Source organism: Linepithema humile, chromosome 1, assembly GCF_040581485.1.
Source record: "Linepithema humile isolate Giens D197 chromosome 1, Lhum_UNIL_v1.0, whole genome shotgun sequence".
Classification (NCBI taxonomy): Eukaryota; Metazoa; Arthropoda; class Insecta; order Hymenoptera; family Formicidae; genus Linepithema; species Linepithema humile.
In genome coordinates, this window is record NC_090128.1 from 31,935,701 (window position 1) to 31,945,621 (window position 9,921).

The following is a 9,921-nucleotide window of genomic DNA, read 5'->3' on the forward strand; positions in this document are numbered from 1 at the left end:
TTACAAAAAGGAAAATAAAAAAGGAAATCGCCAGTGCGGTTCTGCGAAAGTGTTACATCTACTCTTAGATATCTCCCTATGGTTTGCAGACGGCGTGATAACAAATCTTCTTCTTCCCGGTAGAAAAAAACGTTAGATTGTATCAAACGCAACCTTCACCCCTATCCCAATTCTGTTTGGTAAAATCAACGCGAGTTATCTCGACGATCACGTGACGTCGAGACGATTTCGCGGATGCAAAAAACATTCAGCAATGAAGGCGAAGGGTAAGGGTAAGTACCAAATGAGTTTCGCGTGTACATTTTTTGTTATCTGCCTTGGGGAACGCGAGGATACACGCGGGAAAGGGACTCGAGGGGACGAGGGAGAAAACCCTCGAGCATCGGAGCACGAAACCGTAAAATACTTCGAACGGCCATGCCATCGTGACATTTCGCCTCCCCGTTCCTCCATCCGGTTCGCGAAGGAAAAGTAAACGGCTTGACCGGAGCGTGGACGCGAGGGAGAATGAGTTGGCGGTCGCGAATGAGGAGGTACGAGAGAAAGAGAGGATAGCGTCGAGAAAATACAAAATTGACCGTAACATAAAGAAGCGGAAGGTACGACGATGACAACCCTCGAGAAGGGAAACTCGCGATAACGTGCTTCGGTTATCACACAGCTAACTCGCGTTCATCTTGAAAATGCATAAACAAAAATAAAGATAACAAAAATTGAAAAGCAAAGAGTAGATTTTCAAGAAGTGACCGTTTGAATTAAAATTAAGTTTCGGGAAATATTTTATCATAATTGTCTAGGTTTATCAATTTGAGACGCTATAAAACTCGCGGTTTTTATTTTGTATCCGCTAGTGTGCTTCGAAAGCTTTCAAACAAATATCAATCTGGAAAATGTCACAGAACGCCGCGCCAGGCGAATGTTTTCGCACACTTTCATTAACGCACAACTAGCTTTTCCGTTCTCGCGAGGCTCTACATTCCACGCGCGAGATCTCGTGCTTTCATCGGGATGGGCCATTGCGCGTAGCCAACGACCACGATTACGTCCGCGATCAGCCCGACGATGGTGGCGGTTTGTTTCCCTCTTCTGAGGACCGAATTTAACGACAAGTTTCACGACGCTCCAAATGACAATATCGCGGCGTCGAGAGAAAAACTGCCCCCCCCCCTCCCCTTTGACACCGGAATCGTGCCGCGCGACGGAGACGAGTAATCTTAACAAGGCGTAACCCCTGCTTTATAAAATTAGAACCCCAAGTCTCGCGGGCACCACTCCCGGTACCCGTAATCATCATTGTGCGGCGGAGATAAGATCTTCCGTTAGAATTAGTGCGGCGTAATCGCGGCCAAGACGCACGACGGCGGCCCCATGAGGCCGCTCAGGTAAAAAAGGGACGTAATCTCGGCCGCCCAAAGCGACGACGACGCTGAGAATCACTGCTGCGTTACCCGATAAGAACATCGTCACTCGACCTGAATCTCATTCCGGCATACGGAAAGAGAGGCGTGCACACAGCCCCAAATTTACGCGCGAGTATTTACGGGGGCGAGATGGCGCCAGGTTGCCACCCTTACGCGTATTAACGGCAGTCTGAGAGATAGTAAGCGCATCCCCTCGTCTTCGTAGACAATAGAGACGATACTACTGTCCTCGCAACAATACTCAGGGACCATGCCGCCGACGTCTCGAGCCTTGAAAAAAGGATGACGATAACAGGAGCTACTGGACGACCCTGAGATTTAGTGAAGCGCATCCATACGATCCGCGCTAAGTTCGTAAGCACTCGACACGCGTTCTGAGAGAGTTCTGTAGTTTAGCGATAATAGTGTGCCGAAGAAATCTCACGTTTTCGACATCGTTCATGGATGCGCGGAAATAATTCATACATTGAAGTTGTAACACAGTTCTTTTTTTTTCAGATTGACAATTAGCAAAGACAATATCGAGCAGATATGTTAATTTCTTATGATTATCAATTAAAATGTAATTAAGCAATTAAAATAGGAATTGTAAACATAAAAAAACGCAAATTTTTTTAGTAAATGGTCAATTAGAAAATATTTTTCAGAGTAAAACTGCGAATAACGCACAAACTTTTCTCTACTGCCGCACATAGCGATAATCCACGCTTAATTTTATATGCATATCAGCTCAATACGCTCTACGACGTCCAATAAGTAAGTCGATGCCAGTCGCGCGTCACCATACATCCTCCGCTCACCATAATCCATCGGATGGATGCATAATTCATTCCGTCATTGGCAGGCCTCGGAGTCCGATGACTCGTTATACCGCGGCACACGAACTACAACAATCGAATGGTAATGGCCGCTTGTGCGCATACTTGTGGTGTATGGTTTGACATAATTTGCGTCATAGTCTTCCAAGAGTAGCTCAGGCATTCATAAATAAAGCTAATGGGACTCAATAAAAGTATGCTTTTAGCACAAACGTGGACAAAAAATTTGAATAATTAGCTATGACATATTTGATTTTTATGAATTTTAAAAACTGAGTTATATATGGAAAAGGGCATTTATATATTATACTTTTATTCTCTACTAGTCTGACAATACACACACACACACACACACACACACACACGCGCGCGCATGCACGTACATATGTATATATGCATTAATTACATAAAATTTTATGTAAAAAAAATGTATAAATTTTTTTAGAATAAAAACGTATCTGTGTGTGCTACAAAAAAACATTGTAGGAATTTCATCTTTCATTATTGCAGAATTTTTCGTTATTATCTGAATGTTTTAATATTAATATTTCACTTTTCCACGGCTAGTCCGTAAAATTACACGATCAAAGTGTCAGCTGTGCCAGCACCGAAAGCTGCAGTGTAAAAGATAACGGGCTTCGCGTGAATCAAAATTACGAGAGCATATTCGTCCTTTGACTGAAGGTTAATTCTATTTCCCCGGCAAAATTGAAGCGGAGCGATAAAATCGCTCGCTCGAATACATTGTAGGCCTCTATTCCCTTCCAGATCTATGTCGATAGTAAACACGGAATATAGATTTTCATCTTGAGATTGCATTTAGTAAGAACCTGTTTATTAAAGTAGGTATTTCATAAAGACTTTAGTTATTAATATTTCGAGGTATTTGATGCAAGACCTTCTAGTTGTACAAGAAAATTGAAATATTTTTGTAATATCTTCAATATATCTTCAATATATAATTTGCAATATTATTTATGTGCTTAAAAACATTTTGCTTACATAAGTATTAATATAAAAAAATTATACTGGTACAAAATATAATCTAGACAAAAAATTCATTATTTTAATTTCTATATTTAGATATTAAACATTTTTTAAACTGATAAAATATGCAATTATAATGTAATAAATCATGAAATAACAAATGCTAAAGAGGCTTGATCACAAGGCTTATAGATCTCTCGGAGATGACGTTTGTCTCTGTGTTTCTTTTTGAACCGCGATTATTCCAACGCTTTATGAGTACTGCGAATTTCCGTGAGTTACTCTTGGAATCATTCTTAGTAGGCACTTTGGGCCTCCCGAAAGAAGCAGCATTAACGCTGAACGCCATTAGCCGCGTTCTAGGGCCGAGTTGCGCAACCGCGGTTCTTCTTATCTAATGGTCGCTAATATATCATACTTTTTTCAGCTGTCACCTGTACGACATCCATTTTGCGGCAGCGTGGTTCGCGTCACTACCGCACGACGGACTGGCATTTCATCTATCCACCGTCACTTTGCCGCCACGCAGTTACAGCTTCTTACAAGCGCTATCGTACCTGTCCTCCCTTATCCCTCCGATCCTCCTCATCTTCATTCCCATTTCGCTCGTTTTTGTCGAGCGTGAGGATTCTCAACTTTGCGAACGACGCAATTATACCGTCGGACAACCTCTTTTTGTGCACCAGGTTTATTATCAGCAGATTAATCTCGCAAGAGTACCGACATTATTTTCTATGATGACATTTTTGTATGACAAGACAGAAGCTTAAACGCAACGACTTATTTCTATTAAAATAGTACGCAATCAATGTGTTGAGTTTAAAGGAGTTTATAGATTTAATTTAAACATTTAATAAATTTATACTTAATAATACCTTTGTATTATCAAGATTTAATAGGTAATTAAATAGATTTCATTTGAATATTTAATATCTAAGAATCACTTAATTTTTAATGTCAAAGATTCTTTTTTGAATTTAATTTAGCATTATATAAGTATTGCACAATATTTTGAAAAATATGTAAAAAAAATGTAAAAAAGATGTAAAAAAAGATACAAGGGAAGACATGTACGTTACATCACTAAATAAATGTATAAACACGTCTTTTAATTGCTTCGAGCAATGTTTTGAGATATGAGGAAAGTACCTCTCGTACGTGATATCTGATACACGCCGCGAATAAACCTGCATTTGCGCACTCACCTTTGCAAGAGGAAGAATTTGCGAGTACAAGCGGCTATGTGTATGTATGGACGCTCGTATATACACTCACCCGAAAAAAAAGCGGTACACTGAAAATGTGGGAAAAATTCATCAAATTTCAACTGACGATAACTTCGTAAATAATAAAGATAGAAAGTTCTATAAAATATGGAAATGAAGCTAAAAATCTCTACTTTAAGAATCAATTTATTTCAATGTTGCAAAATAAATTTATTGAAAATGGCGGATGACAAAGCGCGAGCATGCAAAATTGAAAAATAATGGTTCGAGTTTGCGACGGTGCACGGTATAAACAAAAAATTGTAGCTTATTGGGATCAAAAGCGTACGAAAGTACAGAGTCTCCTCTTTAAAATGCTTTTTTATGCATCTTGATACGATGATTTTTCGCTGAGAGATTCGCATTTGAAGTAAGAATCTGCCTTTTTCTTCAAATGCGAATCTCTCGGCGAAAAATCATCGTATCGAGATGCATAAAAAAGCATTTTAAAGAGGAGACTCTGTACTTTCGTACGCTTTTGATCCCAATAAGCTACAATTTTTTGTTTATACCGTGCACCGTCGCAAACTCGAACCATTATTTTTCAATTTTGCATGCTCGCGCTTTGTCATCCGCCATTTTCAATAAATTTATTTTGCAACATTGAAATAAATTGATTCTTAAAGTAGAGATTTTTAGCTTCATTTCCATATTTTATAGAACTTTCTATCTTTATTATTTACGAAGTTATCGTCAGTTGAAATTTGATGAATTTTTCCCACATTTTCAGTGTACCGCTTTTTTTTCGGGTGAGTGTATGTATATATCGTAGGACTCGGCAACCACATATAAGTGCGGCACGGCATCCTCGAGGGAGGCGCACTCAAGGATCGGAATGCTTTGCCGCCCCCTTCGTGACCTCCCTCTATCTTCTCCGCCCCCGTAACAGCATCTACCCAGAAAATCCAAACATTCTTTCGGGTTTATCAACTTTGTGTTTAATTCACGAGATTCCACAGTGGGGACGGTCGCAGAATCTAAGAGCTTCCGAAAGCGCGAAATCAGAAGCCGCGTAAATTCCGTTTCGTGAAGAATAAAATGCAGCCAAAGAAATGCTTTTATGAAGAAGCGTACAGTCAAAATAAATATTTGCAATTTATATTAGATTCACATCGATATCATATGCAAAAATGTTTTATGAGCTTTATAGCTTTTCTCTCGAAGCCTACCGGATTGCATGTGTAAAAAATTTATAATTTGAAAAAAATAAAATAAAACCGCGAATGATATTTCTTTGTTTGTGTGAGTAACATTTCTTTGTTTATTACACTACTTATCGCAATAAATATACCGTCATATAGAATTGTGAGAAATATAAATTTGCCACGATACAAAGTAGTTTCGTTCATAATATTAAATCCTGAGAGAATACGGGTATACGAGTTTGCTGAAAACAAATTTCATTATCTTGTGTGCCGGACTGGATAGAAAGCGTCAATCTGGTTCAACAACGACACTCGACCGGCAATCCGGCCAGCAATACTCGAGAGTTTGCTCGGCTGGTCCGCTATTATCGGTTTAAAGTCAAACGAATTTCGCGAACTTGGCAATCCGGGCTCTCTCGTCGAGTCGACTTCGGCGCGCGCCTTTGTACGGTCGCGTTCCGCTTTATCTGCGCCGACCAAACGGCCGTCTAGTCCAACTTACCGATTCCGACATTCTAATCTCACCAGGATACCAGCGGCTAACGTACTTTCCCGACCCGATAAAGACCGCATCCTCCGTCGAGATAAAGCGCCTCCGTCATCCGTCAGTTCACGTTTCTCCGAACGTTACGGTGACGTCGGGCTGAAAAACGTTTCACGCCCTGGATGTAAATCCCTGAGCAGATTTCAAGGCGAGTTAGACTCCCGTTCGCGGCAGACTTCACTCATGTCGGGGCCCTTCAGATTCGCCCTTCATCGATCTTCGGCAGGCTTTATGAGCTTACACAGCGCGGCGAGGGCTGGTGCGGGCCCAAAGTGGAGCGAAGTGCACTTTTAAAAGCTCGCGGGGATACGCGGTGGGATGATTCGCTTACAGCACTTGGCACACTTTCAACGTTGCCTCGACAAACTTCGTCGGAGTTACGAGCGTTCTCTTTCCGCGAGCAAAATGCACTTGATTATCGGTGCACGCTGCAGACGAAAGTAAGAAGGGACCGGAAGAGTAGCGGATTTTACGGAGCCAGATATGAATAGAGATCGAGCGTAATTTCCTCGGTACGCGCTTCGTGTACGCGCAATTACTCGAATTTTATGCTCGATTCTCCGCGAATAGAACGACCGAGCTTATATTCCTACTTTGGTTATAGTCGGATGGTATGCTTTAAAAACCACGCTAGATGAATTTTAATGTCCGTCGAGAAATTCTACATATCAACGTAAAATTGATGCAAAAATCTATAAAAGCGGTAACGTAAAAACTCTCAATTATTAATCATCTGCTCACGACATTTTCATAACATACGATCATGGAAATTCATAAAGGATACCTTTCTATTATCCATGATTTTCTTTAGCCATACCCTTATCGGCGCTGAAACTGCGAGAATGAGTCGATAGTTTAGCAAGTATCGATCAAGTGTCTAAGTACGTATACTCGAGCGAGCGCGCGCGCGCGCTTCTCGTTGTAAAGCGCGGATAACGCGTTCTTAATTTGAATCACGTCGGCCCTATTGGCAAGAAGTTAACGAGCAGTTTTCGTAATAATACGTGAGTCAGCGTTCTTAAAGACGTCGCGACGGGAGAGTACGAGTCGGAGGCGACAACGGCTTCTGGAAAGTGGAGAGTCGCGTGTTTGTGACACGGTCGGTGTACATGTACTAGGACGGGATTAATTGAGTACTCGGGGAGGCGGAGGAATGAACACGCGCACGGTTCATCGATTCTCGTCGGCTCTATGAGCTTATACGCGCGCGAGGGGCACGGTGGGTTAGATGAATGGACGGATGAAATGGATTTACACGAAACGACGGAACATTTTTCAGGAGCTCATAAGAGCGAGCGGGAATCTCAAAGGTGGTGGTAGGAGGTGCTCTGTAACGTAGGAGGGGACGAGATATCGACCGCGGGAAGTGACAGCCTCTCGAAAGTAGAGACCCTCGGCGCGCTCTCTTAACGACAAATGTGTGCTACCAGGATCAATTGAATGCTTCGAAGAACGCGGTTCTACGGTGGCATAACGGGAAATCGATATCGCTCTGAAACGCCGTCCCTTCGACGGCTTCGAGCGACAGCCGCAATTTTGTATCCGTGAGAATCGTCCAGCTGAGTAAACTGTGCTGTGAGGCCCGGCGTCTTTAGCCCCTCATCTCGCTTCACGGCGAGCGTGTGTCTTATCAACAATCAATGCCGAATCCGAGAATCGACGAATAACCAATTTAGCAATCGCGTATGCGGATCAATCGTCGATAGTATCACGCGTCGCAACACCGGTAACACCGTGCACTTACATTTCTCAAACTTTACGAGGAGTGAAAGAGACATCTTTTGGCGCGCCACCAAGAAAAATATTTCCGGAAGAAGCGTATATGGAGCTTTTACGACGGCGCGGAATATGGATGAATACTTTTTCACCGAGGTAAAACCATTCTTTTCCGACTGCGGAGTTAGAAATCGCGCCCCGTGATTTGCGCGGTCGAAACAATTGCTGCGGAAAATTATAATTCCGTCTGCGCTAGCTTGAATAAAAGTCGCGAGAGACTGAATCGATCCGCCATTGCAGAGTATATTTTATCTCTGGAAATTCTTGCACAGATTCGAGTGACGTTCGACGCTTTTTCTATTTTTAGGCTTCCTCGATAGGGCCAATCGTGTCTTTTCTTGAAACACGTGTAGTCATTCCAGCCGATGTGACGCATTGCCGAGAAAAGGGCTATTACGAGGGCAGACTACAGAACAATCTTTCGCGTAGTATCGATTCGGCTTTGTATTTTTTTCTCGTGAGGCGCACTTTTTTCAATATCACGGATCAGCAAGAAGTGGAAAAACAAACATATTCTGATTCTCTCATAAACTATAGTCGTACATTTCTATTCCTTGCTACGACATTTTTGCAACGTACAATTCACTGCACTTTATATAATATAAGAATATGTTACGATACGAGTAAATTTTTAACGAATAAGATGAAATTTAGAAAACTTTGACATTTAATAATATATTATTTTATTTGTATGTTCTTATGTATTTATTAGGCTCGTGACGTTATAACACTTTGCTTTCGAACTCAAGAAAGTATAAGACACTGAAAATACGCTCTGCGCTTTATTCTCCCGTACCCAGTTAGTTTCCATAAACCTGTTTAGCTCTTCCCATCGCTGTCTTGCCCGGAGTCAAATCCCTGGCACCAGGGGCCCAACAGGATTACCGTAATGGTTCGCCAAGGTTCGCTACGACCTTCGACCTCCAGTAGCTTTCCGCACCTGTGATGACTTGCTTTACGAAATATACTCTAGAGGACTCTACAAACCCTATCGAACCGAAGACAATGTCGTTCGATCAGAGTGGTTCAGCTGATAGGCGAGTTGACTTTCTTTTTTTTTTTTAGACCTTGGAATATTGGGTGACCGTAACAATTTCTTCTATACCTTCGTATTATCAAGTTACTCGTTCTACGAGAACAATCTGTACATTCTTTTTACGGTGTATATAATTTTTACGATACATTGCTTTAAACAACAGTTTAAGCTGCTTATCGGCGATTGCGCCGCTAGGCGAAATTGAGTACCAAAGCCATAAATTCCACGCCGCCAAACGCGAGGCAACTATTTATCTAGTTATCCGCTGGGTAAGTCACGTATAGTTCCGCCCTCGCCAGCTTCATTATCTTCGCGGGACACGTTCTCCCCTGATGCAACGAGATTGCCGGATGTGCAGGACGGAAGAGCGAAACGCGGTGAGATGAGCGAGCGGAGGTCGGCTTCTTTCTTCGTCGTGGATTGAGGGGCCGGAGGGGCCCGTACGGATTCAAAGTCGAGTTGCCTCCCTTCTCTGTCTTCCATCCCCTCTCCCCTCCTCCTCTCGCTAACGCAGTCCGTTTGGTTTTCCTTTTTTCCCTGTTTCCTTCCTCCATTTCTTCCTCGTTGCCGTCCGGTGTCTCCGGTTAACGTCGCGAGTCACGTCGTGTCAGAAGGGTTTTGCGAGTCGGCGGATGACTGCCGGCGGGTGATACGTCGCTTTCTCGCGTGACGTCAGCCGCCCCATCGCGGAAGAAAAGGGGCTTGCAGAGACGGTTATGGCAACGAGAGAAAAAGAGAGATACGGAGTAGACCGCGAGAAGCTCCGCTTAGATGCTGCGCCAGAAGGGCTCAGCGTTACAAATGACCGCGGTGCTATGCATACTCAAATAGATCGAGAATACGGTAACTACGCGTGGAAGAAAGAGAGAAAAGAAAGGTACTTATTATCTTGCCACGGATTAGATTTTTTAACAGCGCTAAGCGTACAT